We start from the raw sequence: 19722 nt of genomic DNA on the forward strand, positions 1-19722 counted from the left end.
GGGCTGTCCTGGGACTGTACATGAAGAAACACTCAGCTAAAGCATAGAACGGACACTTGTGGGAATGCAAAGCTACTGTGATGAGTTTTAGTGACACTTATTGCTGTTGCAGGGAGAATCACATGTATAGATATAAGTGCTGAACCTGGGGTCTTACAAAGCCCCTGGACTCCTCCCAACTCTCCAAAAAGCATACACACACACACACACACATGCACACACACACACACACACATACATAAACTTCCAGAAGGCAAAGGAATGCATCAAGACTTGGCCTGCCATTCAGGAAGGAAGTTCTTTATTCTTCCTTTATGTCAATTATAAGAAGTGAAATGTGGCCAATTCTTGCCTATCCCAGGCTGCTGGTTAAAATCTTCTAAATTAACTTCACTCTATTAAAATCCTAGTTTTATTTTTAATTGTGTATTTCCAATTCCAAGACTAGTTATTTTAAAAGCACAATTGAAACATGTATACTTTGCAATATTACAACTGTTCTGTGAAAAATAATTTATAAATATGGGTTGCCAGCAGAAAATGAGGAAACCAGGTTGTTGCAGAAATTTTCACACAAAGCAACTCCCCAAGTGCAATATTTTCTATAAATGTATCACAAACCTGTGTATATGTTAATCAGGGTGACACCTTATTTGATACCTATGGTAACCATTTCCATGTTGGCACTTTCCTTCTGATCTTGTCAGTCTGTAGCCTGTATAATTTGCTATGCGGCACAGCAATCACTCCGTTGGAGAATAGTGATGGTGCATACAGATGAATTCTCTAGACAAAATATCATATCAACTTCCCTTATGGCAAAGGATCTGAATCCTTCTCATATCATAAAGTGGTTTCTTTTCTGAATACTACCTATAGAAACCAATGCCCAGAGGTAGTCAGTGACTGAAGATGAAGTGGGTAAAAGGCATTTCTAGAAGGTTGTTAAACCCAATGTAAGGGTTATATGCAAACCTCTTTCAGAAATTTAGTTAAATTGCAATGGACTTACCTCTCTCTCTCCTTCTCTCTTTCTCTCCTCTCCCTTCCTCCCTCTCTTCTTTCTTTCTTTTTCTATTTCTCCCTTTCTCTCTTTCTCTTTCGTTCTCTCTCTTTTTTTCTTTAAGTTTGTCCTGGTTATGTTCATTTTCACTCAATTTTATCACTAAGAAGTAGCGAAGAGAAGTTACTGTAGATTTTGTACTGTGTTCAGGAATTGCACGGAACTTAACATTTAGATTACAATGCAACATTATAGTCCCATAGCCTTTTTTCTACAAGAGAGTTAGGTAACCTTGCCAAGTTTATTCACCCACTTATATATTAGTTTATTCAACATAATTAATTAAGTACCTTCTATGTGCTGTTAGTCTCTGAGCTGGACTGCATAGCCTGTAAGTAATGGATTTAAGATTTGCACACAATTTTGTTTGACCCCAAATTCCAAAGTGTAATGGGTTTCAGCATGAGAACATTGTTGGTAAAATCTCTTCATATCAGTTATTATCTGTTTCACTTTGGAATATTTCCCTGTCTCAAACAAATGCATTCCAGTTTTATCTCAGTTTTCCAGTCTTTTCCAAGAAATTGAGATTCCTTAAAATGCAAATTAAAGACTATCAAACAGCCTTAATAAAACAGGAAACTCAATGACACTTATAAATGAAAAGCCTAGGAGATATAGTTTCCTTTGGGAATGGGTGTATCTAGGTTCCAAAAGTATATCATCATGTATTACTCAATATCGTCCCACCTAGCCCTTTCTTTCCCTCCCTCCCTCCCTCCTTCCCTCCCTCTCTCCCTCCCTCCCTCCCTTCCTTCCTTCCTTCCTTCTTTTTTCTCTCTACTTTTCTCAGTTATGCTTTCTAGTAGGTTGGTTAGAGTTTTCAGATTTCTTATGCTGAACTCTAGCAACTCCTTTCAAATTACCTTCAAATTTATAAGAAGAGTTTTATATCTTAATAGTGCTAAGAAAATCATAAAATTGAACTTCATTTGGCCAACTTAGATTACATACATATTCCTTTTAAAAACAAAAACAAAACCAACATGGTCCTTTTTTATCAGCTAAGCTTGGGTCACTAGCATCAGCTTCATAGACTGAATTGTGTTTCAAGGTGTTATTTTTATAGCTTCTGAAAAAGTTTAATAAACTCATTGGAAGAGTCACGCATAATGCACAACCAATGATCATTGCAGTGAATAGGTCTCTATAAAAGAAATTAAACAGGAAAGGTTCATACCAGGCCTCAACTCCCACAATCGCAGTCACTATGTAGACAAAAGAAATAGTCACCTGGCTAACGTCATATCCCCATGGCAGGAAAAGAATCCCTGTGTTATACTTTTCCCAGTGGGACAGGATGAAAGAAAATAAAACTACCCGTAGCAGGAGATAAAGAACAAAAACACTGACACCAGATGATCCTCATCCAAAAATGGAATACACGGTTACAACAAAGTACAGACATGACCAACTATCCAGGCCATGGTCACAAAGCTCCCCTAACGGGGTGCTGGAATTGGTTCTACAGACTTGCTTTCCATCCACACCATCTAGAGTGCAGGCTACGAAGTTGAGGATGCCCACTACAATCCAAACCCAATCAGGTACATGCTTGTGACCTGGTACTGAAGCATAAAAGTCAGGATCAGAGTATGCCATAAGCAGAAAATTGAACACAGCCAGCAGAAAGCCAGAAAAGTTTATCAGATTTGGGGTCAGCCAAGTAGGGAGCTTCAGAGCCACAGAGGAGAGTGCAGCAATAGGGGTGCAGAGGGCAAAGTGAAGAGAGTCCCGCACAGAGGATCGGCGCTGACCAGCACTCACCAGCCTGAGACACTTGTCTGCTCACCCACCAGGGCGGGTGGGGGCTGGGAGCTGAGGCTCGGGTTTCAGAGGTCAGACCCCAGGGAGAGGACTATGGTTGGCTGTATGAAGAGAGCCTGAAGGGAACTAGTGTGCCACAGCTAGACAGGAGAGAGTCCGGGAAAAAGTCTGAACCAGCTGAGAGGCAAGAGACCATTGTTTTGGGGTGCGCGAGGAGAGGGGCTTCCTGCTCCATGTCCTCACAAATGGCAGAGCACTGCCTAAGTGAGCTCCAGAGATGGGCGTGAGCTGCAGCTATCATCTCGGACCCCAGAGGTGGGCAAAGGAGAGCTACTTCTGCCGCCACTGCCACCAAGAGTCTTGTGTGCAAATGCAGGTCACTACCCACACCCTACCAAGAGCCCATGCAGCATGCCACTGCCAGGGTCTCATGATCTAAGGCCAAATTCCCTGGGAGAACACATGGCATACCTCAGGCGGTTGCAACTACACGCTGACATCTGCCACCACAGGCTCTCCCCGCATCACAATTATGACTACCCTACCCCTCCTTCTCCCTGGGCTGAGTAAGCAAGAGGGCCCTAATCAGCCGCTGCTTTAACCCGCTCCTGTCTGGGTGGATAACAGATGCCTGAGGGTTACCTACAGGCAGAGGTGGGGGCAAAACAAAAGCTGAACTCCAGGAGCTGTGTGAACAAAGAAGAAAAGGGGAAATTTCTCTGTGCAGCCTCAGGAGCAGTGGACTAAATCCCACAATTTGCTTGATAAACCCTGCATGTGTGGAATACCTGAATACAATGAGTGTTCCCAAAATTGAGGCATTGGACTTTGGGAGTAACTGTAGACTTGGGGTTTGCCTTCTGTGTTTGATTTGGTTTTGGATTCATGTTTATATTAGTTTAGTTTTTAGTGATTGTTTTCATTTGTGGTTTGTTTATTGGTTTGGTTGCTCTCTTCCTTTCTTTTTTTCCTCTTTTTGTGAGTGTGTGTGTATATTTTTCTTTGTGTGATTTTGTCTGCTTAGTGTTGCTTTTACCATTTGTCTTGGGGTTCTGTCTGTTCATTTTTTTTTTTCTTCCTTTTCTTCTTAGCCATGTGGCTGGTAGGGTTTAGGTGCTCTGACCCAGTGTCGGGCCTGAGCCTCTGAGGTGGGAGAGCTGAGTCCAGGACGTTGGACCACCAGAAACCAGGGCTTAAAGGAATGCCTTGCCCTTCTAATTCTGCCATTTTTAAAATCATTCCCCTGCAATAAAATGATTGTGCAATAAGTGTTGCTTATTTTCTCTGAAACCAGCAGCCTGGACCAGAGCAAAAGAGAGTGTGTTGGTGACATCATCTAATGTCTTGTGAAACAAATGTTGTATTTGTTGTACTTAAGTTATTACAAAACAATAATAAACTGTTTTATAATCTCTTTTAAAAAAAGAAATATGATAGGCAAAAAATAAAAATAAAACAAAGATAAATTAATTTCCAATTTCAATCACAGAAAGACAACTCAAAACCATAATGAAATACTACTGATATTTTACTCCTGAATGAATTGGCAAAATTTAAGAAATATGACCCTACCAATGCATTGCTAAAGCCTTAAAGAAAGAATAACTCTCATCTGGTGCTGTGAGATGTGGAAAGTAGCACAACCATTTTGGAAAACAATCCAGAGTATATCACAAAATTGATCATACACATACACTATAATATGGCAATTCTATTCAGCTATAAAGTTAAAATCAGTCCTAGAGAAGCACCTGCTTACAGGACAAGGTCACATGTCAAGGTTGATCCCAGAAGTGTTTGTACCACTAGACTACCTAAGTTAGAAGGTGAGTTCAGGGGCTTCTGTCCTATTGCTATATCTTGACTTATGTTTATGTTACATATTTTCTACTAAGTTATCAAATACTAAATAATATAACACATTAAAACATTTAAAAAAATGACATACAAGGGGCATAAATAACATTCTATGAGCATTCAGAAGAGAGCATCATTACAATATTATTTTAAGATCGTGAAAGCAGGGAAATTTTTTTTGCATGTGGTAGCATTTAAGACACCCTGAAGGCTGTATTATTCATAATTTATACCTTGCCTTGTTTTTCAAAAGATATAAAATTCTTATAAACATGTTATAAAACAACATTTAAAAATAGCAAGGAGCAGAAAACAGGAGTTAGGGGAAAAATAATGAGTGAAAAAGAAAAAGGAAGTAAGAAAGGCATAAATTAGCAAATTGGAATTCACAGTATTCAGTTAATTTTTGTGTAGGAGGTTGGATGTAAATTTGCCTCTAACCAAATGAAGAGAAAAATACTGTCAGTTATTATATCAATAATTACTAAGTCTGTTAAAGGGCAAGGAAAAGGATTGTTTTGTTAGCTGCTTATTGATTTGTGTTTTGTTTTTTTCCTGGCACTATTTTCTTAAAAGGAGATGCTGTGAAACATGACAATAAAGGCCATTCTGAGAAAAATAAAAACAGAATTAAAGTACCTATGTAAAAATGAGCAAATAAAGAAATAAACGGCGTATGTAAGAGGCATCAAAGAGGATTTCCACCTCATTTTGCTGCAAAGGCTTGACTGGTGACAGTTAATAAGGTTCCAAAGACAGACTGGGACCAGACGGACAGAGAGTGACACACAGTGGTACTCAAAGGGCGGTCCCTGGCCCAGAAGCATCAGCACTTCCAGGGAGCATGTAAGACATGCAAATTATTGGCAACACTGCAGACCTACTCAATTGGAACCTCTGGGGATGAGGCTCAGAAATCTGGCTTTTAATGATCCTCCAGGCAGTTCTGATGTGTGCTAATGATTTTGAACCACAAGGCCAAACAGTTTGGATTATACACCATATGCAATTAAGTACCACTGTAGGTATTTTCCAATCCTAAACCCCCCTTAAGTTCCCGTGCTCCTGTGCCCCAGGAACCAGGATAAATTTCTGCTGCCGTCACTTAGAAGTGGAACTATGATCCAAAGTAGATACTCTTGGCATTTATTTAGTGCATTTCAATCTGAGAGAAAATTCTAAAGCAGGATGTCTCAAGCGCAACAATTTTGACATTTCAAGGCTTGATAATTCTTTGCTTTGGGAAGCTTTCCTCTGTGTGTTAGGATGTTTTAACAGCATCCCTGTAGGATATTCAACAGTATCCCTGGCCTCTCTACCCGCCAAATGCCACTAACATCACTTACATAATATAAGACAATCAAAAATATCTCCAGACATTGCCAAATGTTTTCTGAGGGGCAACATTGCCCCCGGTTGAGAACCGCTGTACTAAAATATTTCTAAACTAAAATATATACTCTGGTTGTCATTTGATCCTGGGGTTGTTCTCACCTATGTCCTTGGTGCTCAGGTTGTATAGGGAATTCTTCTAAAGTACTGAGTGTGCCAACTCAGAGTACATGTTATGATAAAGATGATGGTGAAATTGATAATGGTAATCATGATGCAAATTAAATGATTTATAATAATTTATCTAAAAGACCTTTAAATGCTCTTAAACCAGAGAGCCCAGAAATATGTTAATTCCTGAGTCTTTCCAACATAACAGACTACTCATGCCTAATGTCAGCCCAGAAGAATCAATTTTCTAAAGTTTTGGGGATGACAGCAGTCTTTAAATTTATGTACGATTATCTTAGGAATTTATTAAACATTCATATTCCTGGGCCTTAATCTCAGTTATTTTGATTTAGTAGGCCCAGTTGGGGGCCAAGGAAATAGCATTTTAATAAGCACTCCAGGTACTTTTGATGCAGTTATGTGCTGCCCCTTGGGAAATACTGCTCTTAAGAATGGATAATATAGCAGGAACTCTGCTCAACATTGTTATAATCTAAATGGGAAAAGAATTTGAAAAAGAATAGGTACATGTATATGTATAACTGAATCACTTTACTGTACACTGTAACAATGTAACACACTGTTAATCAACCATACTCCAATATTAAATAAAAATGTAAAAAAAGAATGGATAATGGGAGCACTGAATCTGAAGAAAGCTGAGTTACCTTACTAATTAAGAAACATTTCCTTTCCAAAAACAGGTTTTAGTCTGGACTATTCACTGTCGCCTTCTATTGAGAGGAGCAAGCAGATAAATGATGATGTAAACAAATGAAACATACCTGATATAGAACCATAGGCACTGATGAGGAATGTAGCTAATTAAAACACAGCAGTCCCTACTAAGCTATAGGTGATTGTTGTCAAGCAACAATAAAGCTCATGAGTGCCAGGTCTCCTGATATCTAAACATAGACTAGAATTTCAGATTTTTATGTCAGCTCTTCTAATCTTAAAAAGAATAGTTATCAGTAATTCAATTTTTGTTCAAGCTCTTTATTTTTCAGACTGGATTTGCACTACAAATCTCTTGTTATGACATCTGTAATAATGGAACCAGTCCATTCGAGGACCAGTGAACAAAAAATCATAGTGGAAGAATCTATGCCTAAGCTGGAAGTTTTCCTGAATTCCATCTCCACTGTACACAAAATCCCTCACTGTTTTTTGTTTTGGTTTCGGGTTTTTTGAATACCATAGCCCAAACTTTCAGTATGTAATTCTGTCTATACTTTGTACAGCTGGTGTTTTGGCTTGGGGAGAAGGAAGGGAAAAGATGCCAGGGGGAAGAAAGACATTTGCAGCTTTGTCTCCTGGTGGTTTCTGTGGAGACTGCTGTCATTGCATACATTAGATATATTTGAGTTCCCCGTGGTGCTGAATGGTCCAAGAGAATAGGTAGAGTCAGAGCTAGGAGAGGAGCAGAAAGACACAGCACTGGGGAAGCTCTCCAGAGTGTCAACTGGTCTAAACCCTCTGCTTACATACGTAAGTATGCTTGACAGAAGGAGGATGCGAGGCCAAAACCTGGACACACTTAATAATAGTTATCAAGTATGGAGTACTTAATATATAGCAGGTACTGAGCTAACCCTTGGACACACACATACATATTGTACATACATACACATGTACATACTTTCATATATACATACATGTCAGATATGTGGTGACACATGACTGGTAAATCTTGGAGCTGGAAATTAGAACCTAAGTCTGTCTGTCTACAAAATCCATGCTCATAAAATTATCACGTGGGGTTTACACTCAAAAATATTTAAAACAGCAAAGTCTTTGCAAATACTAAGTGCACAGTTTTGAATCATATCTGCTATAGATGACCATTCAAGGCACTACATCCGAAGTCCTAAGGTTAAGAGGAATGTTCTTATAAGCAGTACTCAATCCTGATGTAGTGAAGTTCTCTAATTCTCAAATGCAACCCATTTTATGACAAATATAAATTTAGTGATAGCTTTTTAAAATATTTTGGCAAGGGAAAGAAATACTACTCCATAAGGGTAAATATGAAATACTGAAAGAAATATTTTAAAATATATATTTAAAATATATCTTAAAATTAAGAAAATTCAGTAGTTCTCTTTCTTGCCAAAATCTCTGGAACCCTATAAGACCTTAGCATTGCTGCAGCTCTGTAAGGAAGAAATGCACAGAGATTACTAAGTGGCATACCCACAGAACTGGATAACTTGGGTAATTCCAGCATCTTCACAAGTTTCTGAAATAACAAAGAAGAACAGAAATTGAACACTCCCATCAGATAGAGTGTATTTTAGAGATCTTCAAATGCAGAGCTCCTAATGATAAATAGGCATTCACTACATGAACAGTCAAGGGGATGTTTTTCTAAGCTAGTGATTAGCATATGGAAAGATTAAAGGCCTTTAACCGAAATAGTCAGTTCATGGGAAAAAAATAATATAGTATTCCTACAAAGAAGAGCAGAGAGTTGTAGAAAACTAGCCTAGCATTAGGATTAGATTTAGCTCATTTTGAATTTAATGCATGTAAAATGACAATTTCATACAATTGCTTAAAACCCACAAATGGGTCTCCAGTACTACAGAATACTGCTCAGCAGTTAAAAGAAAGGAACATGTACCACCATGGATGAAGCTCAAATAATTATGCTGAATGGGAGAAGCCAGACAAAAAAAGAATATATGTTGTATGTTCATTTATATAAAACTCTGGAAAATACAAACTAACCTATAGTGAAAGCAGATCAGTGGTTGCCTGGGGATAGAGGTAGGGGTGGCAGGGATTGGGGGAAAGAGAAACAACAAAGGGCTGCAAGGAAGCTTTTGAAGGTGATAAATATTTTCTCTCCCTTGATTTGAAGATGGTTTCATGGGTGTGTTTATAAGTTATGAAATTATGCATGGTAAACACTTGTCATTTACTATATGCCAATTATACCTTAATAAAGCTGGCAAAAAATCAAACAGATAAAAAAGATACAGATACTTTGCATTTGGCTGCCTAAAAGTTCTGTGAGAATATACATAGAACCCAAAATAGTTTCCCATTGGAGTGGTATAAGAACTAGGTAAATAAAGCCTACAAAGGAAGAGGACATTTCGTCATATATCTCTCAATTAAATTAATCAGATATTTATTAAGCACCTTCTCTGTGCCAATTACTCTTTTTGACGTTAAAGATGCATTGGTAAACAATATAGAAAAATCACTATCATTGAGAAGAATATGGTGTAAGCATACCTACCACATAATTTAATTAAAATATTGAATAGCAAAAATACTGTTCAAGTTTTATTTGTAAAATACCTATTTTTAAAATCACTACCATTGCATTTGTTTATATATGGAGAGGTAATATACATATATGTGTGTGTGTTTGTGTATGTGTGTGTGTGTGTGTACACTTTTCATGTTATTTCTCTTTCCTAGAATGCCTTTCCTGGTCTCTTAACTTATTCATCTTTTAAACTTCCATTTACTCTCAAGGCAGATATAAAGTACTTCTCACATTGTGAGTTTTTTTCTAATCTCAGTTGTACACTGATCACCCCTTCTTGTGTGTATTTACAAGGCCTCAACCATACTTCAATCATATCATCTGTTAAATTTCCTGCCACTTATTTATTGGCATTGGTGTTTCCTCCACTAGACTATCATCTTTGTGAAAACATTACCTGTGTATTCTGAGCAATTAGCAAAGTACCCAACATGTAAGTGTATACTTATTGAAAGAATTAATGCAGTGCTTCTCATTCCTGCCTTGGTACAGATGTTCTAAGGTATGGATGGAAAAGAGGTACAATCTATAGAGTACCAGAGTTGGTCAGAAGCTCTCTATTCACAAGGATTCTAATGTCATTTCTGAATTCTAGACAGAAGGTCATATTTGTTTAGGAACATCTGCCGTGTGTTTAGTAGAGAGGAAATGAGGACGTATGCACCACATACTTGTGATTTTTAGACTTGGGAATATAAAATATGAAAATAAAATAAAACATTATATAAAACAGTTCTTTAAATCAGTTTTCCTATCCAAAATGGACTGTCACCCTTTCTTTCTAGAACGCATGGTCTTTTTTCTATTTGCTATGTTGGGTGCTAAAATTGAGATGCCCTTCATCTTCTCACATGTCCTTATTTAGATGAGATAAGAAATCAGTGGCAGATATATGGCTCTATAAAAATAAACATGAACTTGGGAGTGGTTGAAAGATGAGAAAAGAGAAAAGGGAAAGAGAGGGGGAATGGAAGATGACTTAGTGGAGACGGACAAAGAAATATGAAGCATGAGAACTGTCCCTGACAGAGAAGGTCAAAGGATGTACAGACACTGAATGTCAACTTCTGCGGCAAACCTGCCCTGTGTGACTGCTGTTTCATGAACTCAAGGGATTTCAACTAAAATCTGAGTCAGGTGAGAGAAGAGAATGGCCACAAGATAAAATGACTCCCGTAGGTTAGAGAGCTTAGTATAGTTGTGAGGAAAACAGAGCTGAAAGTGACCATAAAAATGTAAAAGTTACACAAATCTTGGAGAGGCAATAGATTCTTCTGAAAGATGATAGGAAAGCCAAGAAGACTTTATGAAAATATCACAGCACAGGGTGATATGGGTTACAACGAGCATAATATGATTATATACATCTTTATAGATTACAGTAGATCTTTGATCATGATTTTGTTGGATTCTTATGACTATTCTGGAAGACAAGCAGGTCAGGAACTATTATCCATTCTGAAGTAACTGAGGCTCCTAGAAGTTAAAAATCACCCTGGAGCCAGCGAGTCTGGGAGGGAGAATGTGCTGCAATACCTCTCCGTTTCCGTTTCCCCTCCCCCTCCCTCCTCCTCTTCCTCTTCTCTTTTTCCCTTTATTTCCTTTCCTTTCCTTCCTTCCTTTCTTCCTTCCTCTCTCTCCTCCCTCCCTCGCTCTTTTTCTTTCTTTCCTACCAGACTGAGCATATGTGAACCTTCATTTAATAATTGAAAGCTTAGGGGCTTCCCTGGTGGCGCAGTGGTGGAGAATCTGCCTGCCAATGCAGGGGACACGGGTTCGAGCCCTGGTCTGGGAAGATCCCACGTGCCGCGGAGCAACTGGGCCTGTGAGCCACAACTACTGAGCCTGCGCGTCTGGAGCCTGTGCTCCGCAACAAGAGAGGCCGTGATAGTGAGAGGCCCGCGCACCGTGATGAAGAGTGGCCCCCGCTTGCCACAACTGGAGAAAGCCCTCACACAGAAACGAAGACCCAACACAGCCATAAATAAATAAATAAATAAATAAATAAATAAATAAATAAATAAATTGTTGAAAGCTTATACGTTGGAGGTCATGGCTGTGAACACAAGCAATAAACATACACAGTTATACATGGGACTACAGGAAATAAAGAAGATGGAACCATATTTTTATGGCAAGGAAGCCTTGATATATGATCTACTTTTGAAATGAAGATGTAATATAAACGTATATTTTGTCATTGATTTTTTTTGTCCCAGGAATTAAGCACAATAAAAGGCTCTGATTATGTGATTCTGCTTATTTGGCCTTGATCACTGAACATTTTATTAAAATGTAGCTTCTTGAGGTTTTGTGTGTATGTGTCAGTATACCATATATGTACAGCATACTGTATATGTGTACACATACACCCATACACACACACATACACATATATATAACTTTAAATAAATAATTGTTAACCAAAACCAAGGAGTTTTTATTTCTATGATTGTTTGACTGGGTTAGGAAATTGTATTTATTTATAAAGACCCCTCTGGCCAGAAACAGTGTTATACTCTGGATAAGAAATTTCTTTCTTCCTTGATGAAGACAACTTTTTTTTTCTTTTTATGGGAACTAAACTATTCTCCAATTCCCCTGGTGGGATATGAATTAATATAGTAGAACAGAGTTTACCCTCAACAGCTGCAACTTGCACCTGTGCAGTATATTCTTAATCCTTTTTCACTGCAGTATGATAGGGAAAAAAGGAGGGGAAAATGTTTTATGGAAACTTCCAACTGAGATGCTTAATGCGTTATTAGGAACAGAAATTCTCAGTGGGATTTAACCATGCCTATTAAGAAGTAGGCTTAGGAACCAAATATAAAAAGTATATAACATTTCCCCAACCTGCACGGAGATCGACAGTGGGATCCACAATGCTCATTTTCTGGTTTTTCTCCAATATGTCATACTAAGGTTCCCCAGATAATTTCATCTCCTGGCTTCTTTGATCCATAGCCAACAGAGCAGAGACATTTATAATAGCACACTGGCATTATGTGAGAATCATTGGCCAAGACAGAACACAAATCAGCTCTGCTGTATGCCTGCTCTGCATCATTAAGCATTAATAAAGTGATGTCTAATTGTTTCTCAGTCCTGGGCTCCAGGCTCTTTATTGCTTGGTACTACTGTGCAGCTCCCCTTGGAAGTCAAGTTAATTCTTCCAACTGTTGAGATAGCAGGCACATGCTTCCCTATGGAGGCAATGTCGTTAACCTGCTATGATTTGGAAGGTAAAGGAAGGGAGAAAATGTTCCTAATCATGGGCATCTAAGAAAACATCTTCTGTGCTGCTTTTAGATGCCAATTCTTTTACCTCTGAATCCCAAATGCTTCCATCCACTCTCAGCTTCTTATGAAGATCTATGCCAACAATCAAAAATATCCTAGCATCGTCCATTGCTATTTGGAGAAATTTTCAGCAATAGATATGTATAAATGTATACAACATCTGAAGAATCTTCTCTAGAGGAACTTTGTAAATAATGTATAATAAGAGAAAATTGGAAAATACAGACGATTAAAGCAGTCAGCCAATTTATACCATCACATAGAGATATGCCTTTTCATATGCCTTGTGTGTGTGTGTATATATATGTATTTATTTTTAAAAGGCTTTATGTGTCTAAGCAAAACAAATCCCTCTCATCAGAAAATAATGGTCAACTTACATGTGTGTGTTGGGAGTAGGAGAAAGTATTTATTGCTCACTGCTAAAAAAATAAAAGGAGCAAATGCTATTAACGACTGTCACTACACTTGACAATTTACTACATGGAGACTATGAGAGTATTATTATCTTTGCAAAATATTTCATTTCACCTAGAATCTCCCCATAAAGCCCATGTGGCAAATCTAGCTTAGGATTCAGTGCCAACTTTCACACTGGACAAATAAGACCTAAAATCTCCAAACGTAGCAAACGGTTCCTGTTGACCAAGTAGTAAAATAAAATTCAGGAAGGGGTAAGGGTGAGTTTGCGAAATTCAATGACCTCAGGAGTTATTAGACAGAAGACTTTTCATTTTTAATGAGGGCTGTAGGGGATTTAGGATACACAAATGAATGTGGTTTTGACTAAAAATATCAGTTACATATTGCATGCAAACATTTAAAGGAAGGTTAAGTTGCAATAAAGTTTCTGTGGAGTCAGGTTATATCAAAATGCGTTCTGAAGAATTTATTTGATTAATATGAATCCGCTGAATGACAAAGGAAGTAAATACCAATTATATTCCTCTTATTTGGAAATATTAGTGCCCTACAGTGAAACCAAAAGTATCCAAAGACTATATGATCTTTTAGGTATCCATTTTGCCATCATTTTAGATCACTGAATTTCTCTTTTTCTTTCAAGATACACTGTAAAGTGTCAGCCAGCCATATTTTTAAGTAGATGCATTTGCCTCTTTTGACTTAGTTTATTGCCCTTGTGGCTCCAAGAGTTGAATGCTTATGGCAACGCCCTGCAAGACACGTGTTGGTGGCTGAGACCTCTGCGTGCCTGTCACTTCTCTTTGGTTTATGTTGCACAGCTGAGTGGGTCTGTCCTTTGAGTGACTGCAGGGACGGGACTGGGAGACAGAAATCAGAGTGACAGCTTAGCTCAAAACAGACCCATCATCACAGACTGATGTGCTGCACAGGACAAGTGCCTGCAGCTGGCATTTCCACCATATCCATGGGCTTAAAGGTACATATTTACTTAAAGTTATAGGATTTTCAGATCTGCACAGGAGCTTAGAATCCTTCTTACTTTACACTCGAAGATAATGGCACCTACAGAAATGAAGGGGCACCTTTGCCTGGTAAATGTCATGACTTGGACAACTTATATCTGCTGGCTCTCAGTGCCCTTAGAAACCAGGCTCTCTCCATAGTCCCTTAATGTTACATTTTTTACAGCTCTGGACCAGGACAGCTGGAATCTTAGGTACATCCTTGGTGTGAGTAGAGTTTTTTTTCTTTTTAGATTACAGTCTCCCTCTTACACAACTCAAGCTGCCTTGCAGGTATGAACAGGTGATGTATAAGGAGAACTTTAAAAGAAAATGTGACTCAGTATAATCCCATTATCTTTCTGCAAAGCTGTTCAAAATCTAGGCCCTGTGTTTGTTTAATCTCTCAATATGTTTTTTGATATAAGATCTCTCATTTTATCTATAAAACAGGGACTCAATCAATGTATTTTATTTGATTCAGTTGTCCCATTGAATTATTTGGGGATACATGTGACAAAGGAGAGTGGGCTGACAATTAAGTAGATGAAACTGTCCACAGAAGCAGAAATCAATTCTATCCATAGTATGGAATAATCCTTCCCATCAAGAAGGTTATAAATACAGTAGACAAGTACTTCCAGCTGTACAGTCTTACCTGTCCACCAATTTACCCCTTCCTGGCCTAGGCAGTATCAAAAGAAAGGTGTAAAGAGGGTGTTAACAATAGGGCTAGAAGGCGGGTTCAATCCATTCCAGATGTGGTAGTTGACACCTTGTCTTAACTTTGTTCTCAGTCTAACACCCCATGTATCATTGACAATGGGGCAATCAGGAAACATAGTCAAAGACTGAAGTATCACAATTAGGTGTTAATAATTAGGACAGGAACTTCTCTGACTGAAACAAACATTTTGGTAATCTATTTCTCAAAGTTTTACACTAGATCATTTTTTATCTGACTTTTTTTTTTTAAAACATCTTTATTGGAGTATAATTGCTTTACAATGGTGTGTTAGTTTCTGCTTTATTACAAAGTGAATCAGTTATACATATACATATGTCCCCATATCTCTTCCCTCTTGCGTCTCCCTCCCTCCCACCCTTCTAGCTGGTCACAAAGCACCGAACTGATCTCCCTGTGCTATACGGCTGCTTCCCACTAGCTATCTATTTTACATTTGGTAATGTATATATGTCCATGCCACTCTCTCCCTTTGTCCCAGCTTACCCTTCCCCCTCTCTGTATCCTCAAGTCCATTCTCTAGTAGGTCTGCGTCTTTATTCCTGTCTTGCCCCTGGGTTCTTCATGACCTTTTTTTTTTTTTTAGATTCCATATATATGTGTTAGCATACGGTATTTGTTTTTCTCTTTCTGACTTCCTTTACTCTGTATGACAGACTCTAGGTCCATCCACCTCACTACAAATAACTCAATTTCATTTATTTTTATGGCTGAGTAATATTCCATTGTATATATGTGCCACATCTTCTTTATCCATTCATCTGTTGATGGACACTTAGGTTGCTTCCATGTCCTGGTTATTGTAAATAGAGCTGCAATGAACATTGTGGAACATGATTCTTTTTGAATTATGGTTTTCTCAGGCTATATGCCCAGTAGTGGGATTGCTGGGTCGTATGGTAGTTCTATTTTTAGTTTTTTAAGGAACCTCCATACTGTTCTCCATAGTGGCTGTATCAATTTACATTTTTATCTGACTTTGAAATTACACTTTTTTAACTCAGTTTTACAATTACACTTTTTCTTCTTCTGCTCATTCTATTTGGAAAACATGGATTTTTTTTTCTCTTTTTTCTACCCCATTTAAAGCCACAGGATATGATATTCTGAGCTGTATTGCAGAACCTAATTCATCAATAAGTATGGGTTTAATGCTGCCTTATTGCAGAGCAAGAGGGTGAAACAGACAAATAAGATTTTAGTTTTATTTTGAAGTGTTTTGATCCAAAAGACCTTCAGAAACCACCAGGGATCATGCTTTGAAAACCATTGAATTAAAAGATATTCTCCTAAAACTAACTATGTTTACAATAAGAGTTTGGAGCATGGATATATATGGAAGAGGTAAAGCAGGGTTAGATGCTGATATTTGAAAATGGGTAAATTGCTGAAAATGGTCAAAGACATTTCTTATACCAGGAAAAGAAAGAGAAAATGAATGGAGAAAAGAAAGTACTTGACTAAGGTAGAAAAGAAAGTACTTGAGTAAAGTACTTGTTCTAGAAGACCCAAGCCTCTTCAAGTGTGGTAATGCTGATGCAGCACGTCTTAGACATGTATAGATACTTGAGGATACATACAGGTATATATACTTCCAAATAAGAAAAATGTTCTCTAAAACTCATTTCCTATAGATTGTATAGAAGTAAGAGTGCACCAAACTGTTTAACAAATCAAGATCCCTATCAAAACAGAAATTAATGAGGACACTTACCTTACTGAGGAGCCCTAAACTGGGGTGGAGTTGTAATTCTAAATTAGATATTCATTTAGACCTCACTGAGAAACTGAGGTTTAAACAAAGATTGGAAACACATGAGGGATGTAACCATGTAGGTATGTGAGTGAAGAATATTTTAGGCAGTGGGAATAGCCAGTGCAAATGCCCTAAGTCAGGAAAATGCCTCGAGTGTTTAAGAAAAACTATAAGGAAGCCAGTGTGACTAAAGAAAAGTAGCAATAGAATGGTTGTAGAATCTAAGTTTAAAGAGGTAACAGAGAGCCAATGTGTAGGGTTTTGTTGGTCATTGTAAGGACTTTGGCTTTTACTCTGACTTATATTGGGAACCATTACAGGGTTCTGAGCAGAGGATTAATATGTTCTGACAAACATTTAGAACTATTCTTGATTCAGCAAGCATTCAGTGAAGGGGGACAAAGATGGAAACAAAGACAAGTAAGAAGCTACGATCAGGAGCCCCCAAGGTGATCTAGATTAATTCCTTCCCTCCCTGATTTATGCACTTGTTGCTTCTCAACTTTAAGAGCTGGGGGGTCATTCATCTCCCTTCTCTTGAATCTGGGGCGGACTTAATGACTTGTCTGAGTAATTAAATGATATGGGAGTAATAGAAGGTCTTCATAAGTCCCACAGCTTTGAAATAATTTTCTTAAATCTCACTGCCGAGAAGCTCCAGCTTAGAACTTAGTCTCCATGCTGTGAGAAACACAAACTACATGGGAAATCCATATGTAGATCATCCAGTTGACAGACCAAGATGAGTGCTAGTCAATAGCCAGGATCAACGGCCTGGCAAGTGAGTAAACCGTCTTGGACATCCAGTCTTCATGTGTTATCAGGCTGTGAATGCGTGAAAGACCTCAAGTGAGAATCACTCTGCTGAGCCCACTCAACCCAGAGAACAATGGAGAAAAGTAAAATATTGCTTTAAATCACAAAAAAAGTTTTGAAGTAATTTGGAGCAATCTATGCAGCTATAGATAAATAAAGTATAAGCTATTGCTTAATCCATAGGGAAGTAGCAGTAGAGGAGAGAGAATAGTTTGGAGTCTCAACACAATTGACGTAGAGCATAATGGATCATCTCAGTGATTGATGTGCAAGTGAACTTGAGAAAAAACAAGAATTAAGTATGACTACACAATGTTTGACCCAATCAATAGAGAGGTGGGTGAGAATTGTTATCAAATGAATTGTTGGATGACTATAGTTTGAGGAAGCATGGGGAAGGAATAAGCTTTTGAACAGAGAGGTGAGAAAGGAGAGATTTAGGAATGTATTTGGGACTGTAAGTAGGATAGGCAAACAGGAGACATTAAAAACAGGAAGATTACTGAAAGACTGTGATTAGAATCCATTTATAAGATAAATCTGGCCTTCTTAAGAGTAGTTTCAGAATGAATGGCAGAAAAAGAAAATGTGCACATCAAAGAAAACTTCAAAGAAGACAAACGACAAAGTCAAATGTCAAAGAGTCATATTATTTGGAAAACATGGTTATAGTTTATGAAGTTAGGCATAAAGACAATGTCAAGTGTTCTATAGTCAGGGACAGATAAATGGAGATTTTTTCAGAAATGAGGAATTTGTGAAAGTATATGAAAAGTGCTGTGTAAATTGTTTTTAGTAATTAATGGGTAAAGGAGAAAAGAACATATATACATTTCCCTTTATGGGGAAGAGCCAGCATGGATTATGATTTTTGTGTTGTAAGCATGTGTCTCTCTATTTTTTGTCTGTATTTATTTTCTTTCTTTATGGATATGATGAAAGATAGTTTTGGTTTTGTTTGTTTTCAGGAGGAAAGTAAATTTGTCATGTTCTGTCCTAGTCCAAAAGTGTTCAGGTTAAATGTTTTGGCTTTATTTGTAAACCAGAGGCACTTGAACTTTCAAGGAAAATCCATATTTTAACAGATTTTCAATGTAATTACAATATATTAGTGATCCAAATAGATTTATATAAGCTTTAGTTAAATACAAAAAGTGAATATTCTTTGTATACAAAACACAAGCCCACCTTTCGCCTTCTGAATTAGGAAGAAAGGGAATATAAACACTTTTAAAAGATCGATGTCAAAAAAAATTTTTTTACAACAAAGAACAAAGAAAAAGGAGGTCTTTGTTTTTACAATCTTCTCTCTTTGCTATTCTCTTTTAAGAAATTAAGGAATGGGGATAACATAAGAAATGGAAGTAGAGTTAATGCCATTTTGTCAACCTGCAGCAAAGAACAGCACATTTATTTTGCTGCTTGAAATGCAATTGAATTTAGAAACATAATTCCATCATAAAATCTGATCCATTTCTCACTGTCAGTTTTCAGAGCTTTTCTCCAAAAGACATAGGTGGTGTTGATGAATTTTCATATACTCTATCTACCCTAAAAGCTTGATATATGGTATCATGTCTAATTATTTTAGCCTCATGGTCAGTACTTAACATTGGAAATTCAACTTAAACCTATTAATTCCCTATATGCATACACATATAAAAAACTTTTAAAATTTGTCAGTGTAATATTTTCACTACACCCAAGTATAGGTGTCTGGAGACAGCTGACATTTTACAGTAATAACTTTGTGGCAGGCAGTTTTCAAAGAATTTTGTGTGTATCATTTCTTGTAATCTTAACAAGACACTGATGATGTAGGCATTATTATTCCTAATTTACAGATAGAGAAACTGAGGCCCATAAAGATTAAGTAACTTACCAATGTTGCATAGCAAGCAAATTGCAGAGCAAATATTTAAACCTGAGAATTCTGGCTAGAGAATATATACTTCCAACCACTACGCTATTACTGACTTATGTACATAAGACGAGAAAGAAGAGATAGAGTGCTATCAAAGGAAGTAAGATTAAGAAAAATCAACATTCTGAATTATTAATGAGACATAAAATTTTCCTAAGGGCTTATAGAAAAATTCCCTTAGATTTGTAATAGAAAATATCAAATAAATCTGAATTCATGCTGCTCAGTGAGTGACTGGATTAAAAAAAAACAAAAAAACAAAAAACAGTGGCATATCC

The 19722-nt window shown here is 37.5% G+C and overlaps 1 pseudogene across 1 annotated transcript; it reads right to left on the reverse strand.

Moving 5' to 3' along the window:
• Positions 1-213: 213 nt before the first annotated feature.
• On the reverse strand, positions 214-12885 carry LOC309628491 (ethanolaminephosphotransferase 1 pseudogene; annotated as a pseudogene). Its single transcript has 3 exons — positions 12802-12885; positions 8387-8432; positions 214-2847 (listed from the first exon to the last, which is right to left on the reverse strand). The product of its transcript is annotated as an ethanolaminephosphotransferase 1 pseudogene (transcript).
• Positions 12886-19722: the final 6837 nt, after the last annotated feature.

The sequence above is a fragment of the Balaenoptera borealis genome (genome assembly GCF_965194805.1).
Source record: "Balaenoptera borealis genome assembly, chromosome: 4".
Lineage (NCBI taxonomy): Eukaryota > Metazoa > Chordata > Mammalia > Artiodactyla > Balaenopteridae > Balaenoptera > Balaenoptera borealis.